Here is a 17,394-nt window from a genome sequence, read left to right on the forward strand (position 1 = left end):
ATGATCACAACTTGTTAATGTACCCGAGTATATTGTTTAATTTATTATTATGATCTAATTACATTTTTACCCAATGTTGTGAGAAAAACAAAAGTCTAGATAAGACACATAAACATTTATTATATAGAGAAAGGAAGTCTGAATAAATATTCCCCCTAAGATTTCTTATTTTTTCATTTATATATATTTATGTTTAATATTAAAATTTGAATAAATAATATTATTATTTGCACATTTATCTTAAATGTATAAATTTATAGTATATTATAAATAAAAAATGACATTATCATTATTATGTAAAATTATTATACTTTGTGTGAATTGGCTTAACAATGTCACACACATGAACCACTTTTGCAATTCAAAACTGTTCATCTTTCCCGTATTTCCACCAATATTTTTCTTTCTCTCAATTTTGAAGAGACATTCTTCTTTCTATGCAACTGTTTGAAAAGTAACCACTTTTTCAATTCAAAACCGTCTCCAACCTCTATTTCAATTTAAAATTGTTCCTCCACATATATTACATATTTTAGAGAAAATAAGAAATGACAACAATGTCCATAATATAATTAAATATTTATATAAGGATAAAATAGGAAAAGAATTAAGAGCTGTTAAATAGGGAGTATATATATATATATATATAGGTATATATATATATTTAATTAAATATGTTAAAAATAATTAAATAATTATATTTTTTTATCACAATAAATTAAATGTAATATTATTTTAATAATGTGATTCTTAATGAGTAAAGAAATTGAAGTTATTAATTTATAAAATAAACTAAACATCTCTATTGGAAAAAATAAAATGTATATATTAAAGAAATAGGAAAAGCAAAATAAGATAAATAAAAGAGATGAAATATAAAGAAAATTAGCAATACACATTTGAGAATCTAAAAATTAGAGTTTTTGAAGCATTGAGGAGACAGAATACATGGTGAAGTGGCTGTGATGAAATGTGAAGAGGAACAGTAATACACTGTTTCAGAATCTCAAAATTAGAATTTTGAGGAGGCGGGAGGCATAGTGGCAGCCAGCGCTTGCATTTAGATGTTGGAAGGGTCAACAATGAAGGCGTTTGCTCACGCTGAGCATCACAGCTTGGAACTTCTCGATTTCTTCTTCTCTATCTCCTTCTTCATCTTGTGCTTGAGAAATATGAAAGAAAACGCACCAAAATTGAATTTGTTGAAAGAATACCAAAATTGAATTTGCGCGCACTGGGGACTCTGTAGAAAGAATATCGAATAGCATCAGACAATAATTTTTAAGATGTTTCTATATTCTTCCTCTCTCATAATTTTCTTATATATAATTTTTTTTGCCTAGAAAAAGTAATCGTGCATAAACCCACATTTCACCCCTCTCTCTCCACTCTTCTCTAATAAAACGTATCAATCTCTCCACTCTCCTGCCCATTAAGTGAGAACAAATAAAATAAAATTTTAAAATTAAAAAATGCTTATTTAATAAAGAAGAATATTAGTTTTAAAACAGAAAAGTAACCAATTTCTCCACTCACCTGCCTATGAGAGCAAATAAAATAAAATTTTAAAATCAAAAAACGCTTATTTAATAAAGAAAAATATTAGTTTAAAACAGAAAAGTAACTCATTTCTCTCCACTTTCCTGTCAGTTAAGTAGTGAGAACAAATAAAATAAAATTAAAAAACTGTTTTATTAATTTCTAAAATTATAAAATGTCCAAATAACCAAAATAAATTGATAAAACAAATTATTAAGTAAGGATAAAATAGGAAAACAATTTAGAGCAGTTAAAGTGGAGAATCCAAAATGTCCAAATAACCAAAATAAATTGATAAAACAAAATATTAAGCAAGGATAAAGTAGGAAAACAATTTAGAGCAGTTAAAGTGGGAATAAGAAATGACACAATGACCATAATACAATAATAAAATTAAATATTAATATAAGGATAAAATAAGAAAAAAAATTAAGAGCAGTTAAGAGGGGAATCCCCTTTATATATAAGTATAGATATATCAAACAGATAAATAAATTAGTAGAATTTAAATTTAGGAAAAACAATATTGTTAACTCTCTCAATTACTTATTATAAAATTAATTCATTATTTCATCTTCAAATAATTATTTATGGATGTTAAAATTAGTCAATTTTTTTTCACAGAAGTTAGCTTATTACGAGATGTTAAAAACGAAATAACTTGTTGAGTAAACAAATTTATAACAACATGTGATTTAAATGAATTGACTCATTTAAATATATTTTATTTTTTTGTGACTTATTTTATATATTATTATAATACAATAAAAATAAATTAATTTGACCAATAAATTAATCAGGATCTTCACCTATTTTATTACAGATTAATTATAATCAGAAAATATGATATTATAAATATAGTAAGTAAAAATAAAAATGTTAATTTTTATTAAGTAAACAAATTAAGAATTCAAACTATTTAAAAAATATTAAATATTTCAATGTAAAAAAATAAATTATTAATCTACATGATAATTAAAAATAATAAACAATTATAATAAAAGTGATAAAAAAATATTATAAAAAATTGTTAATGTCATCTCCAATCCAACTCAAATCTATTCAAATCTATATAACTTAGCAATTAAGTAAGTTAGGTTCATCTTTTTACCCATATATTTAAAAAATTATATATTTTTCTACCAAATTTAATATCCCTAATTTTACCCATATTTAATAAAATAAAAATAAAATAAATAATATTTAATTAACATATAAATATATATATATATATATATATATATATATAACTATCTTTTTATAAGGATTTAATATATACACAAAAGTTTAAAAACAAAACATCTAAAATAAAAACATCTCATTCTCTGGTTGCTCACTAATGAACTTTGTTACCTGCAACCTCATCTGCTTTCGTGTAATTACACAATCATCACATCATCACAGATCAAAGAAACCAACACAAACAAAGAACATGGTAAGCTAGCTATATAAAAAATTATATATAATTTCAATTTTAAATTAATAAACATAATTTATCAAGTCTCATACAATTTCTCAAACCATTAAGTGTCTATTAAAATTCACAATTCATCTTTCACATGTCAGACTTCTATTGACTCACAAAACATAGACAATTGACTATACTTTCAGAAGACTCGTGCATTGACTTAGATTCAGAGATTTGCACCTATCATACTATCTCACTGTAAAATCTACACAACTATGCGCATAAATAATCTCAATATCATCTCTCCTAGTATGACATGATTAATTCATATAACAAGTCAAGTTAGTTATCTTTCAAACAATCTATCCATTCATATGAACCTCTTCGACTCTCATCACCTGAATAACTTCATCTCTATGATTTAATTACCTTAAGGGAGTTAGGATATCTCCTTCTAAACGAATCTCTAGTCAATGTACATCCTAAACAATCTTAACACGATATTTTCTTTCCTGAAAATAATATGTCTTGATTAAAATTCATATTCTGAATCTCACAATATCAAAATCACACAATCAAATCATACCAAAGTTTAGAATTTCTAAAACACACAACAATTCATTCACTAATCATATAAATAACTAATTAAAGAAATTTTCAATTAAATGTACATAAAATAAAAGTTTACATAATTTATAAGTAAAAATATACAAAAATAAATAAATCAATCTTTTAAAAGCAAATTTAAAAATTTCAGTTTTTTTTTTACAATTTAGCTTGAGCGGAAATTTACTCGCTTGAGCGAGAATGGGTCTTGCTCAAGCGATTTTTTTTTCGCTGGAGCGAGATTGAACCTAAGAGCACCCAAAATTTTATCTCAGGTCTCACCTGAGCGATTTCTTCTCGCTTGGGCGAAAACAGACTCGAGAGCACCTCATTTTTCATTTTATTATCGCTTAAGTGAGAATTATCTCACCTGAGCAAGATATGCATAAAAATCTGCATAAACCTGCTATACTTCTGAATCAACCTTTCATTCAATCCATAATTTTAAAAATATTCACAACTCATTGACAGTTCCTGCTCAGAATTATACAAGCACTCTCAATGAGTCATTCAGCTATCATGTCAATCTATACATATATATGATTTCCAAATCAAAATCATTTAAAATCAAACAACCAATTCTCATCAAACATTTCATTTAAATTGATTCAACAAACTATTCAAATACATTCATTAACTCATTCAATTCCAAACTCATACATTCTACCACATCTACTATATCTACAATTTCACATTTCAATTTCAATCAAATTTCAATTTACTCAAAATAAGAAATCCTGCAAATAAAATTTGGAACTGGTGACCACGTCACCTCCACATCAAGATCTTCTAGCCTAAGATTTTATTGAAAATTTAAACTAGCTTCCATTACCTTTACTTGAGTAGATACTCACTAAGAGCTCCAATTCTACCAAAAGCTTAAGAGTAACTTAACCTGCACCACAAAGTTATTATCAACAATCTAACTCTATCACCAAGACTCTGAGCTAGCAAAAATTAGTCCTGAAGCTAAAAGAGTCACATGCAAAAACCTAGTATCAGACAAAGTGTTTAGTTCGTCTATACAAGCAATTCCTTTGTTCTTCTTGAAGCCTTAGACGATTTAAAAGTAGTCATATTCATGCTTAATCATATTTTTTTATAATCAAAGTGTGTAATCAAAACTATAATCACAAAACATTTTGATAGAGTAAATTGAAGTTATCTTAAGAAATGAGAAACACACATATACATTGTAAGAAGCAAAACTAGAGAGAGTTTTCATATAAAGTATATACTTTCTCAATGTCCACGTTAGAAACTCAAAAGGGAAACAAATTGAAACCTGGTACACTTTAATCTAAACTTTAAATCTCATTATTGTTATACTTGTTATGTGTTTAAATTGTTTCCTTTTCAAAGAGAAGACAATAGCTTGTTAAGATCAAGAATTTCCATATTGAACTTTCAGTCAACAAATTTTAAGGAATACAATGCAAGACCAATGTAGCTGACAATGTTATCAGATCTTAACTTTTTCATTGAAGCAACACTCATATTGGAAGACCTTTAAGAAGACACCAAGTTAAAGACGAAAAAACAAGATACAAAATAAAAATAAAAAATACAAGTGTTTTACAACCTTCTAGTGATCATCAGGTAAACGAAAATATTTGTAATTCTTCAATATGTGAAGTTAGCTTATGAGCTTAACTTATCATGTCTTTTAGAGTTGTTTCTTTTGCTATTTTATGAGGCCTTAGTCTCAGGAAGAAATCAAGACAGTATGATCAAAGTAGTTTGTGTACTCGTATAATTAGGGGTGGTTTGTGTATTTGGATAACTATGAATGATGTGTACCCATGTAATCGTTAATTTAATCAGTGAAACCTCATAAGTAGTTGTCTTACGAAGAATTAGATGTAATAATTGAATTTGGATAAACTAATATAAATTTGTATTGTGTTATTTTTGAGTTGCTTGTTCGCTAGATAATTTAGTATAGTTTTCTATGAAAAAAGTTTAATTTTTTTTATCAAACTCATTTCTTAGATATAAAAATTACTCTACTTTTATCAATAATAAATAAAAATTAACTAAATATACATAAAAAAGTTTATATTAAATAATTATAAACAACCTCATTGTATTTTTTTATCTATTTCATAAAATCTTTTAAATATAATTGATATTGGAAACATAATTAAATTTTAATATAAAAAAGAAAGGAAGTATGGAGAAAATAATTTCCTCCCAAAATTAAGGTTAATTTTATAAATACACATTAAATAAATATATAAACATAAAAATAAACATAATTAATTATTGAAAAATTGAGACGGGCCATTGAAAAGCAAAAAATTAACATTTGTAATCATCAAATAAATTGTAAAATTTTAAATTGAAATAATTTCAAAATTTTAAAATCATAGTTTTAATTTCCAAGGATTAATTTCTTTGACTTAATTTTTGAATTTTTTATAAGATTTTATTTTAGTTTTATTTGAATTATTTTAATTATAATAAGGCTGCTTTAATAATAAAAAAAGTTTCTTTAATTTGAATCATCAATTTGAGAAACGGAAATGTAGAAATTTAATAATTGAATTTTATCATCAATAATAAATAAAAAATACAAAATTTTATATTTATATTAATATCTTCATATATAAAAGTAAGAAAATATGGGTAAACAATTTTCTCTAAAAAATCAAGCTTACTTTTATAAATATATTTAAATATATAAATATATAAGTAAATATATAAACAACAATAATGTTGATAATTAATTAATAACTAAAAGAATGGGAATGTAACATTGAAAAGTTAATAATTAATATTTATTCCAATTCAAATAACTTTTTAAAAATTGAGATCATTTCCAAATTTTAAAATTTAAATAACGGTTTCCATTTTCAAGAATAAGTGCATCTTAGTTCTAATATCCACGTGTAAAGCTATGTTGATTAACTTTTTGTTTTAAAATATATCAAAAGTATTTAATTTGCTTAAATTTTATTTATTTTTATTATAATCAAATTAATTGATAAACATAAAATATGTTGGTCGAATTTGAGTTCTATATTTTAAAAATAAAAACGTCTCAATAAAAAAATAATAATAATTGACATATATCCTTTTGAAGTAATAAAAAGATAAAAAAACTACTTTGATTTATTTTTAAAAAATATCATAATAACAAAATGACCGAGTGAGAGTAATTTTTCTCTGGAACTACATTAGTAAATAAAATTGGTATCTTTTAACAATGATTAGATAAAAAAATTACAACTCAATATATATATAATCATATATAATATTTTCTTGTCATTTACTTCTTTGCAAAGAATTTTTTTAAGGACCAATTAGAATTCAATTAATCACTATAGTAATATATTAAAACTAAGTTTTGTAAAAAATTTAAATAAATGGTTTTTCAATTTATAAAATTTTATAATTGCCTTGTATTGCAATTACACTATGTAAATTATTTCTGCTAAATGTTTAAATTCTCAAAAGCATTTAGGCCTATTTCTTTGGTAGGATGTTTGTATAAAATTATCTCAAAAGCGTTGTCTCTACGTTTGAAAAAGGTGATTAGCAAAGTGATTGATGTTAGACAGTCTGCTTTTCTTGAAGGTAGGGGTTTGTTGGACAGTGTGCTGGTAGCGAATGAGGTGCTAGAAGAATATAGAAGGAAAAAGAAGAGTTGTGTGTTCTTCAAAGTTGACTATGAAAAAGCATATGACTCGGTTAGCTGAGAGTTCCTATATTATATGTTGGAAAGATTGGGTTTTTGTGCTCAATGGATTCGATGGATAAAGTGTTGTTTAGAATCTGCTTCAGTCTCTGTATTAGTGAATGGCAGTCCAACTGGGGAATTTACTCCTCGGAGGGGACTTCGTCAAGGTGACCCGCTTGCTCCGTTCCTCTTCCTTATAGTTGCAGAAGGGTTGGCTGGGGTGTCTAGGATGGCTGAAGAGAAGAATTTGATTGATAGTCTGGAGGTTGGAAGAGATAAGGTGAAGGTTAGTATGTTACAATATGCTGACGATACATTATTCTTTTGCGAAGCGAATACCAAAAGTGTTTTTAATATTAAGGCTATCTTGCTTTGCTTTGAGCTCGCTTCTGGGCTTAAGGTGAATCTTTTAAAAAGCAGTATTGGCGGGATGGGGTTGGATCAATGTTTGCTTCAGCGTTTTGCAGCTACTCTTAACTGTAAGGTGATGGTAACTCCTTTTGTCTATTTAGGGTTACCGGTAGGAGGATGCCATAAGCGCAGTGTTTTCTGGAACGGGGTGTTAGAGAGAGTTCAGGGCAAGCTGTCGAGGTGGAAAGGCAGGTGTTTGTCGATGGCTGAGAGGATCTGTTTGATTAAGTCAGTCCTCTCCTCAGTTCCGTTATTCTTTATGTCCCTATTCAAACTGCCATCTGGGGTGGTTGACAAGTTAGTTCGGATCCAAAGAAATTTCCTTTGGGGGTGGGGTTCTGACAGAAGGAAGATTGCTTGGGCCTCTTGGAATAAGGTTTGCGAGCCTCGGGACTACGGGGGTCTTGGAATCATTGACTTAAAGACTTTTAACCTGGCCCTGCTAGGCAAGTGGATTTGGAGGTGGGGGTCGGCCAAGGGAGGTTTGTCGAAAGAGATTCTTGACTCTAAATATGGTGGATGGAGGAATTTGAGAGCAGAAGGTAAACCTTGCAGGGGGTCTCTTTGGTGGAGAGACTTGAAGGAGGTTTGGGCCTCGGTGGGCTGGGGCAGAAGTTTTGAAGATGGGGTTGAGTGGAAAGTTGGTGATGGAGGAAATATTTCATTCTGGGAGGACAACTGGTTGAATTGTGGTGCTCTGAAGGGAATGTTTCCGAGATTATATTCGCTTAGCACGGCTAAAGCTGCTAAGGTGGCCAAGTTCGGGAACTGGTTTAATGGTGTTTGGATTTGGCATTTGTGCTGACGTAGATCCCTCTTTGACTGGGAGAAGTTGTTGGAGGAGCAGTTGAGTCAGTTGCTGCAAGGGGTGAAGATGGATGTGGGAGGGGTGGATAGCTAGATCTGGAAGGCTGAGGGGTCTCAAAGTTTTACTGTTAACTCAACTTATAGCAAGGTAAGGAGGGTTAGTGATGGGGAGTCCTCTCCGACCTACTGTAGGTTGTGGAGGTGTAAAGCCTTGCCTTCTGCTGTATTCTTGGCCTGGAGAGTTTTGGAAAATAGGATTGCAACTAGGGTTAATTTGGTAAGGCGCGGGATGGTGGTTGAAAATCCTGTATGTTGCTTGTGTGGGAAGGTCGATGAGTCGTCGAGTCACTTGTTCGCCATTTGTGACTTTGCTTGGAGGGTATGGTGCCTTTGCTTTGAGTGGCTTGGAGTGTCGTTCGTAATCCATTCGGATCCAATGCAAAATTTTATTCAATTCAGGTTGAGTCAGGCATCTGTTTCGGTTAATGATGTTTGGGGGGCAATTTGGGTTGGAATTGTGAGTGAAATTTGGAAGCATAGGAACTCGGTCGTCTTTAATGGAGGAGTGGCAGATGCGTTAGAAGTTTTTGCCTCAGCACAAGTAAAGGTGTGGTCTTGGATTGCTGCAAAGTCCCGCGAAGTTTATTTTTCCTATCCCTGTTGGGTTCTGGATCCTTTGGCCTGTATACGGCTGATTCGGTAAAGCTATTTAGCGCTTGGTTTGGTTGGTCTTTTGACCGGCGGTTTTGGGTGTCGAGTTAGGAGTTAAATTGTATGTGTGTTTGTAAAAGGGTTGGATCAGCCTTGAAGTAGTTCTCATTTATTAATTTTTTATTGCTGATAAAAAAAAATGTTTAAATTCTCACTATAGCTCTCCCTACTAGAGAATACCTAACAAATCCCCTACCCAATCTATTATTAATCCAACACATAATTTAAAATCAATAAAATTTCACGCAATCTCCTTAACTCACTAAAAAAACCTCATAATTATTGTACTTACACCATATGTGTCTCACTAACAAAATTATATTAGTAGGACACGTGTAATTAATTTATAAACTATTAAATATCACAATTTAAGTAATCTAATAACTTATCAGAGATTCCTTTATGGTTACATGATTGTAATAGAAGATAATAGTTATATAAATACACACAAAAAAGTCAATATAATCCTAAAAACATAAAAACAATATAACTGTTAAATTAAGATAATTTCTTGATAGATAAGTCAACATAGTTCTCAAAAGAGTACATAACTCTACCATCTTAAATTCGATATGACCTTTATATAATATGTATAAAAAATAAAAAAATGATCTTTATGATTCTTGAAGAATATGAGCATCGGAAAAATTATTGTGTACAGAAATAATTGAACGTAAAGTTAAAAAAAATTGTAAGATATGTGACATGCACTTTGAGTATCAATACTTTGTCTTTCTTTTTTGATGACAAGTATCTATACTTGTCTTCTCCTCAAAGCGATAACAGCTTTTCTTTAAGAAAGGATAAAATGTGTTTTTGGTATGGCAACGTAGAAAAAGTTGTGCGTGGGTCACAACTGCCAAATGCTACAAATGTGGACTCACAATTTCTACTTTATGCAAGAGGGGACCATATACAACCAAATTTATTCACATAATATATACTAAACTTTATATAAACACTGTTCATATAAATCAGATATTTCAATTCGATTAACGAGTCATCTTGAAGAAAATTTACCGCTCATACTTAAACTAAAAAAAAAAACAATAAGTGCACTATAAATATATTAATTATGCGTTATTAAACACCAATTGTAAGTAGTTATTATAGTTTACCTTATATATCTCGGTATTAACTATCCATATTATTGATAATTAGTTCGATTTTAACTCTCAAGCATTAAAAAAATATGACACAAGTAAGAAAATATGAACTGTTCTTATATTTTTATGTTTTTAAATTTAATATTAAATTTTATTTTATATTTGTTGGTATTAAATTATAAAAATATATTATTTTAATTTAAAATGAAAAGAAAGAATAAATTTTTAATAAAAAATTATAATTAAAATCTGTAAAAACCATTTAAACTAAATCATATTTAAAAGCTGTAATTACAATTAGTTTGATTTTTTTTCTATCAAATCAAACCATATATAATTATTTTATGTTTTATTTGAATGTATTTTTAACCAAAAGTTAAATCAAACCGTATCGTCAACATCCCTAAAAAACCTATATATAAATTTTCATTAAAGAATTCTATAGTATTTGTTCCAAAATATGAGAGATCATGGTAAGTGTAATTACTTTTTAATCACAATTTTTCACATAAAAAAGTTAATATAAAATTTTATTTAAAATATGAAGTTAAGTATATTTCAGACGAACAATTTGTGGTAGATAGTGAGTCAAGTATTTTTTTAAATTACTTTTAGTTATTTTATTGAAAAGGCTCTTTTAAAAGATAAATATAAACAAAGTGGTCCAAATAGTATGAAAATTGTATGTAGATAATACTAATAATTGTAAATTGTAGGGAAAAAAGAGAGAATATTTAAAGAATAGAGTGTAATGAATGGAGTGAGGTGGACCAAGAATCCATCCAAGAATGGAGAAAGGGACATTGAGAAAGGCAATGCCAGCTAAGCTAATCCATCAAATTCAAAAATAAATGACTATGTTTACTAGGCGTGCTTTTTTTGTCTTCTTCCCACACCCAACACATGCAACATCACAACCCAAATTTGGATACTTCACACTTCATCTTCACTCCACACATATAGAATTCTTTGTCAGCTATTACAGAGAGACTGTATCTGTAATGGGACAATGCGGATTTTTCTTGAAATCCAAATAATGCAATAAAAAAAAATTATAAAATAAACATTAATTTTTAAAAATTAAAATAATTAGTTGTTATGGTGACTAAATTAGATATTATTTTAGGTATTAAATAAATTTTTATTTCTAAATTAGTTTCTATTATTATTAAATGGTTTCTAAATAAATATCTAATTAACTACCAAAGTTTTAACTACTAATTATTTAGTTTTTAAATTTGGTAGAAAAACCTTGATTGCTAATTAGATACTATTTAGAAATCATCTAACAATAATAGAAACTAATTTAGAAATCAAAATTTTATTTAGTCCCTAAAATGGTATCTAATTTAGTCACTATAACAAGTAATTATTTTTTGTTTCTAAAATTAATTTTTATTTCATGATTTCCTGACATACAATTATGTCTGACAAAATTAGCATTTTAGACAAAATAGATACAAATATATATTCAATTAAGTTATTAACTTTTTTTTTTCTCCTTTCATATAGCATGAAATCAAATTACCTTATTTTTTTAGTAAATATACAAGGAAATGATAATACGGTGACAATATCAAATCCTTTTAGTATCATCTTGCCAAGTTTTCTCATCAGTGTGAATTTAATTATCTATACTTAATTGAGAGTTATTTGATAAAATATGTGAGTGTTATAAGAGTTAGCAAACAAACTTCTCTCATATGAATAGTATTTGTATTATTTTTCAATCACTTCGAAATTTTATCTCGAAAATGTACATAATTATTATTTTTTGAAATGTTAATTCATATTATAAAAATTAAAACTTAAAATATAAACGGAGAACGCAAATAACAATATTTATGACATTTCATCTAAGTTTTTACTTTGATGTTTATGTATGGTTTTTTAATCTTTGAACCATATGTAAAAGAAATACTAGCTAGTTATAATCGTAATTTTTGTTAGCTTTTTAAAAGTTTGACTAATGCTACAAAAAAACATTACTTAAAAAAAAATTCAAATCACAAATGCTTATATGTACAACGAAACACATAAAATTTAGGAAAGGACAACAAATTTGGTGTTAAGTGAAATTTTAGAAACTCCTCCTAGGTAGTCACCCAAATGAAGAAAATGATCCAGAAGAGGAAGTAAGAAAAGAAGGGAATGGAGAGTGGGAGATGAAGATAAGGAACAAAACGGAGGAATGCAAACAGACGTAACAATGTTCTATTTTTTGGGATTTTCGAAAAACTATAAAAGGGGGGCTTCTAAAAGATGTTTTTAAAGATGGGGTAGGGTGTGGGAAGTCTTCATTTCATGGAGGAGGGATATGATTGGACATAGATTTAGTTTTGCTAGACTTAGGAGTGTTGGAGAAAAGAAATGAAAAAGAATGCTAAACAAACTGAAGCAGAAGAATACAAAACTGGGAGAAGAAATACACTTTCTGTTATATGCACACATTTGCACGTATACACACAAACTCTATTTATAGTGGTACCCACAACAAACTAACCACTAATTTATTCTCACTTTTGACTTTTGAATTAGTCAACCTTCAACACTCTCCCCTAATTCAAAATCTACAAAAACATTTAAAGACAAACAACATTCAGTAGTCTTCTAAGTTCTCTGAATCTATCAGCTCTTAATGACTTAGTCATTATATCCGCAATTTGTAAATCTGTTTTGCAATGCTTCAGTCTGATCTTCCCTTTTCCAACTTGATCTCTCAGAAAGTGATACTTCATTTCTATGTGCTTGCTCCTTCCATGTGCAACCGGATTCTTAGCTAAATTGATAGCAGATTTGTTATCTATCAACAAGTCAACATAGCCATCAAAGCCAACCTTAAGTTCTTCCAGTAACGATTCTAACCACAAAGCTTGGCACGCAGCATGACATGCAGCAATATACTCTGCTTCACAGGTTGATAAGGCTATAACAGCCTGCTTCTTGGAACACCATGAGATTGGAGAGCCAGAGAGTAAAAACACATAACCCATAGTGCTCTTTCTCTCCAATAGATCCCCACACCAATCAGAGTCAGAATAGGCTACAAGTTGTAACCCAACTTTCTCTGAATGATTTGAGTAAAGCACTCCAAAATCAAGTGTGCCGCACAAATATCTCAGAATACGTTTAGCTGCCATGAAATGCGACTTCTTCGGATTACTCATAAATCGACTTACCAAGTCAACGCTGTATGAAATCTCTGGCCTTGTATGACAAATAAACCTCAAACAACCAATCATCTGTCTAAACAAAGTACCATCCACTGCTGATTCCTGTTCACCATTATCAAGTTTCAGATTTGCTTCTGCAGGCGTCTCTGCAGTATTGCATTCCAGCATATTGAATTTCTTTAATACATCATGAATGTATTTCTTTTGGTGCATAAACAGTCCACCATCAACTTGTTTGAACTCAATGCCAAGGAAGTATGACAACCTTCCTAAATCAGTCATCTCAAATTCAGACTTCAAGCACTGCTTCACAGCTTCAATATCTCCTGTATTACTGCCAGTTATGAGCAGGTCGTCTACATAAAGGCAAATGAATAGAATACCTCCACCACCCATTGCTTTAATGTACACACCATGCTCTACATTACATTTCTTGAAGCCTGAACTTGAAAGGAAAGTATTAATCCTTTTATTCCAAGCTCTTGGTGCTTGCCTTAAGCCATACAAAGCTTTTCTCAGTCTGTAGACCTTGTCTTCACTTCCTTCTATAACAAAACCTGGAGGTTGAGTAACATAGACTTCTTCTTCAAGAGGTCCATTTAGGAATGCTGATTTAACATCCAGCTGCCACATATTCCAGTTTTTCAAAGTAGCAATAGCAACAACCAGTCTAACAGTTTCCAATCTTGCGACTGGTGCAAACACTTCAGAGAAATCAATCCCTTCTGTTTGCATAAATCCTCTTGCCACTAGTCTTGCCTTGTATTTGGCAATAGTTCCATCTGGATTCAACTTAGTTTTGAATACCCATTTTACATCGATAGGCATCTTATTAGCTGGAAGTTTCACCAACTCCCGAGTTTCATTCTTCTTTATCGACTTCAATTCTTCATGCATAGCCTCCTTCCATATTTTGCTTTTTAAAGCTTCATCAATACTGACAGGTTCTGCATTTGCAAGAAGTGCAATGTGCTGGAGTAATTCTCCTTCGTTAGTGACAGCATCATCGAATGTAATTTCGCAATCTCTGAGTCTTGCTGGGTAGAGTTCTGGATCTGGTGGGTCTTGTTTGAATACATCTCTCAAGTGAATTTGCACCTTGAGACTCAGTGTTGGGTTCGTCTCTATGATAAGTGTCTAATTTCAGTAATATTTCATATTAAAATATAGGCACTTATGAGGATTTATTGCTAATTTACATATAAAATAATCCCTAATTTATGAATTTATACCTTTTTACATTTTTTATGATCTTTATTTGAATAAGAGTATTTTATTCCCAAATTTGGTGTTAATTGCAGATTTCTAAGGAAGATTGGAGATTTGGATTAAAGATGAATGATTTGAGCTAAAAAGATAAAGATAGAAGGTCCCAGAATGGAAAAAGATGCAAAGGAAGATTGGGCCTTTTTTTTATGTTTTATCATTTAGCCCATTAGCGCGACACAATAAACAACCTAACCCTAGAAAACTAGGATAAATAGAGGGCTAGAGGCTCAACCTTAGGGTGCCAGATTGAGAGGAAAACACCATAGAGTGAGTTGTAACCCAATTGGGAGAATGGAAGGTGATAGAAGTATGCGTGGCTAATTCTACCCTTTGGGATTGAGAGTAATCTACTCAAACTCTTATGTATTGAGGTGATATTTTATATATTAATATTCAGTTCTTGATTGATTATTGGTATTGTTGTTTTACTTTTAATTTTCCGTGACAAATTGAGAATCTTAAATCTGACCGGGAGGTATTTTTAGGGTTCGGACCTAACCAACAATACTTAACATATTTGAGTGCTAGGAATAGACTTGAAATGTTAATTGCTATTAAACGTCTGAGCTTCGTTCTAAGTTGTTCTTATAATTATGCGAGGGATCGATAGTTAGGGGACATTCTTAAGGATTTTATATGCGAGGAATCGATATAAATGATTTTTATACGGGCATCAATTTCAATCAAAGAACTTAATATTAACATGCTAATCAAAATACTTGAGAGTGAGAGAGATGAAACTAATCCTTATTTTTCCAATTGAAACAACTAATTCTTTGTTTGTTTTCTTATTGATCAGTGCCAACACAATTAATTCAAAACTCTTTTAATTGTTCTGTTTTTATATTTAGCGATTATTGTACTCGATAATTCACTGTTCCTTGTGGGATCGATATCCGTCCTTAGGGACAATTATTACTTTTGACAAACACGGTGCACTTGCCGTAAAAAGTCATCACTCTATCGGACGGTAACAAACTCCTTGACTTTGACTCTGGTGCATCGGACGGAGACATAATGTCATGAACAGACGGGTACGTGCTTCCACTTCCGGATGCATGCGATCTCTCACGATCAGACGCGTGCAACATTGGGTTATGATCGGACGGATACAGGCTTGACTCAATGAAATGCACGTCTCTGCTGAATACTACTTGCCGTGTCTTAGGATTGAAGAGCTTGTAGGATCTAGTGGAGTTGTAACCAACGAAGATCATTTGTTCACTTTTATCATCCAACTTCCTTCTCTTTTGATCTGGAATATGCCTATAGCATAGGGAACCAAAAACTCTGAAGTGTCTGATTGAAGGCTTCTTCCCTGTCCATACCTCTTCTGGAACCTTAAATTCCAGCCTCTTTGTAGGACAATGATTCAACACATAAACTGCAGTTGCTGCAGCTTCTCCCCAAAATTCGTGTGACAGATTTTTACTCTTCAGCATACTCCTAACCATGTTTAGGATGGTTCTGTTTCTTCTCTCAGCCACCCCATTATGTTGAGGAGTATAAGATGCTGTTATCTCATGCACAATCCCATTTTCCATGCAAAAACTATCAAATTCTCTGGAAGTAAATTCACCACCACCATCTGTTCTCAATATTTTGATGAATTTTTCAGACTGCTTCTCAACTAAGCACTTGAAGGATTTGAAAATGGGAAACACCTCATTTTTAGCCTTAATAAGATAAAGCCACAATTTTCTGCTGAAATCATCTACAAATGTCACAAAATACTTGTTCCCTCCTAAGGACGGAACCTCAAGTGGACCACACACATCCGAATATACCACATGCAGTAAACTATTGGCTCTCGATGCAGTATAATTGCTGAATGATGATCTGGGTTGTTTACTGATTAAGCAACTATCACAAACTTTCTTAGGCACGTGTACAGACGGAAGCCCAAGAACCATTTCTTTGGACTTCATGAGGCTAAGATCTTTGAAGTTAAGATGACCAAGCCTCATGTGCCACAACCAAGTATCATCAGATAGAATTTCGGAGTTAAGGCATTGAGTTTCAACAGCATTAAGGTGTACCTGGAAAGTTCTGTTTGATGCAAGCGGTGCCTTCATGATTTTCTTTTCTTCAGCATCAAGGACTTCCAAGAATCCGTGCTTCATGGCTATTGAGAAACCTTTCTCCAATAGTTGTCCCAAGCTGATTAGATTGCTACTCATGGTAGGCACAAAGAGCACATCATACAGCAACGCATTCCCACCATCCTTCCTCTTGATTATCACATCTCCAATGCCTTCGGCTTGAATCATTCTATCATCAGCAAACTTTACTTTTCTTTTCTTACTTGAATCAAAGTTTATGAGCCAATCTCTATGGCCTGTCATGTGATTAGAACAGCCAGAGTCTGCATACCAAACTTCCTCACTGCAAATTTCTTGAGTATTTGTCGTCTGCAACATTACAGACGTAGACAAAACGGACGGGTCCGAAACGAACGAGCACAAATCTTCCTGCACCGTTGTCGCCATTAGCAGAACAGGACTTTCATCCCTGTTATCTTTCATATCTTCTTTTGCCATATGAGCTTCATCATGCTGTTTCCTGCGATGATCATACTGACTTGGGGGAGCTTGACATTCAGAAGAAAAATGTCCAATTTTATTGCAATTGAAACATTTGATTCTCTTTCTATCTATTTTCTTCTTACCTCCTTTCCAATTG

This window comes from Phaseolus vulgaris, chromosome 8, assembly GCF_051622355.1.
Source record: "Phaseolus vulgaris cultivar YP4 chromosome 8, ASM5162235v1, whole genome shotgun sequence".
Classification (NCBI taxonomy): domain Eukaryota; kingdom Viridiplantae; phylum Streptophyta; class Magnoliopsida; order Fabales; family Fabaceae; genus Phaseolus; species Phaseolus vulgaris.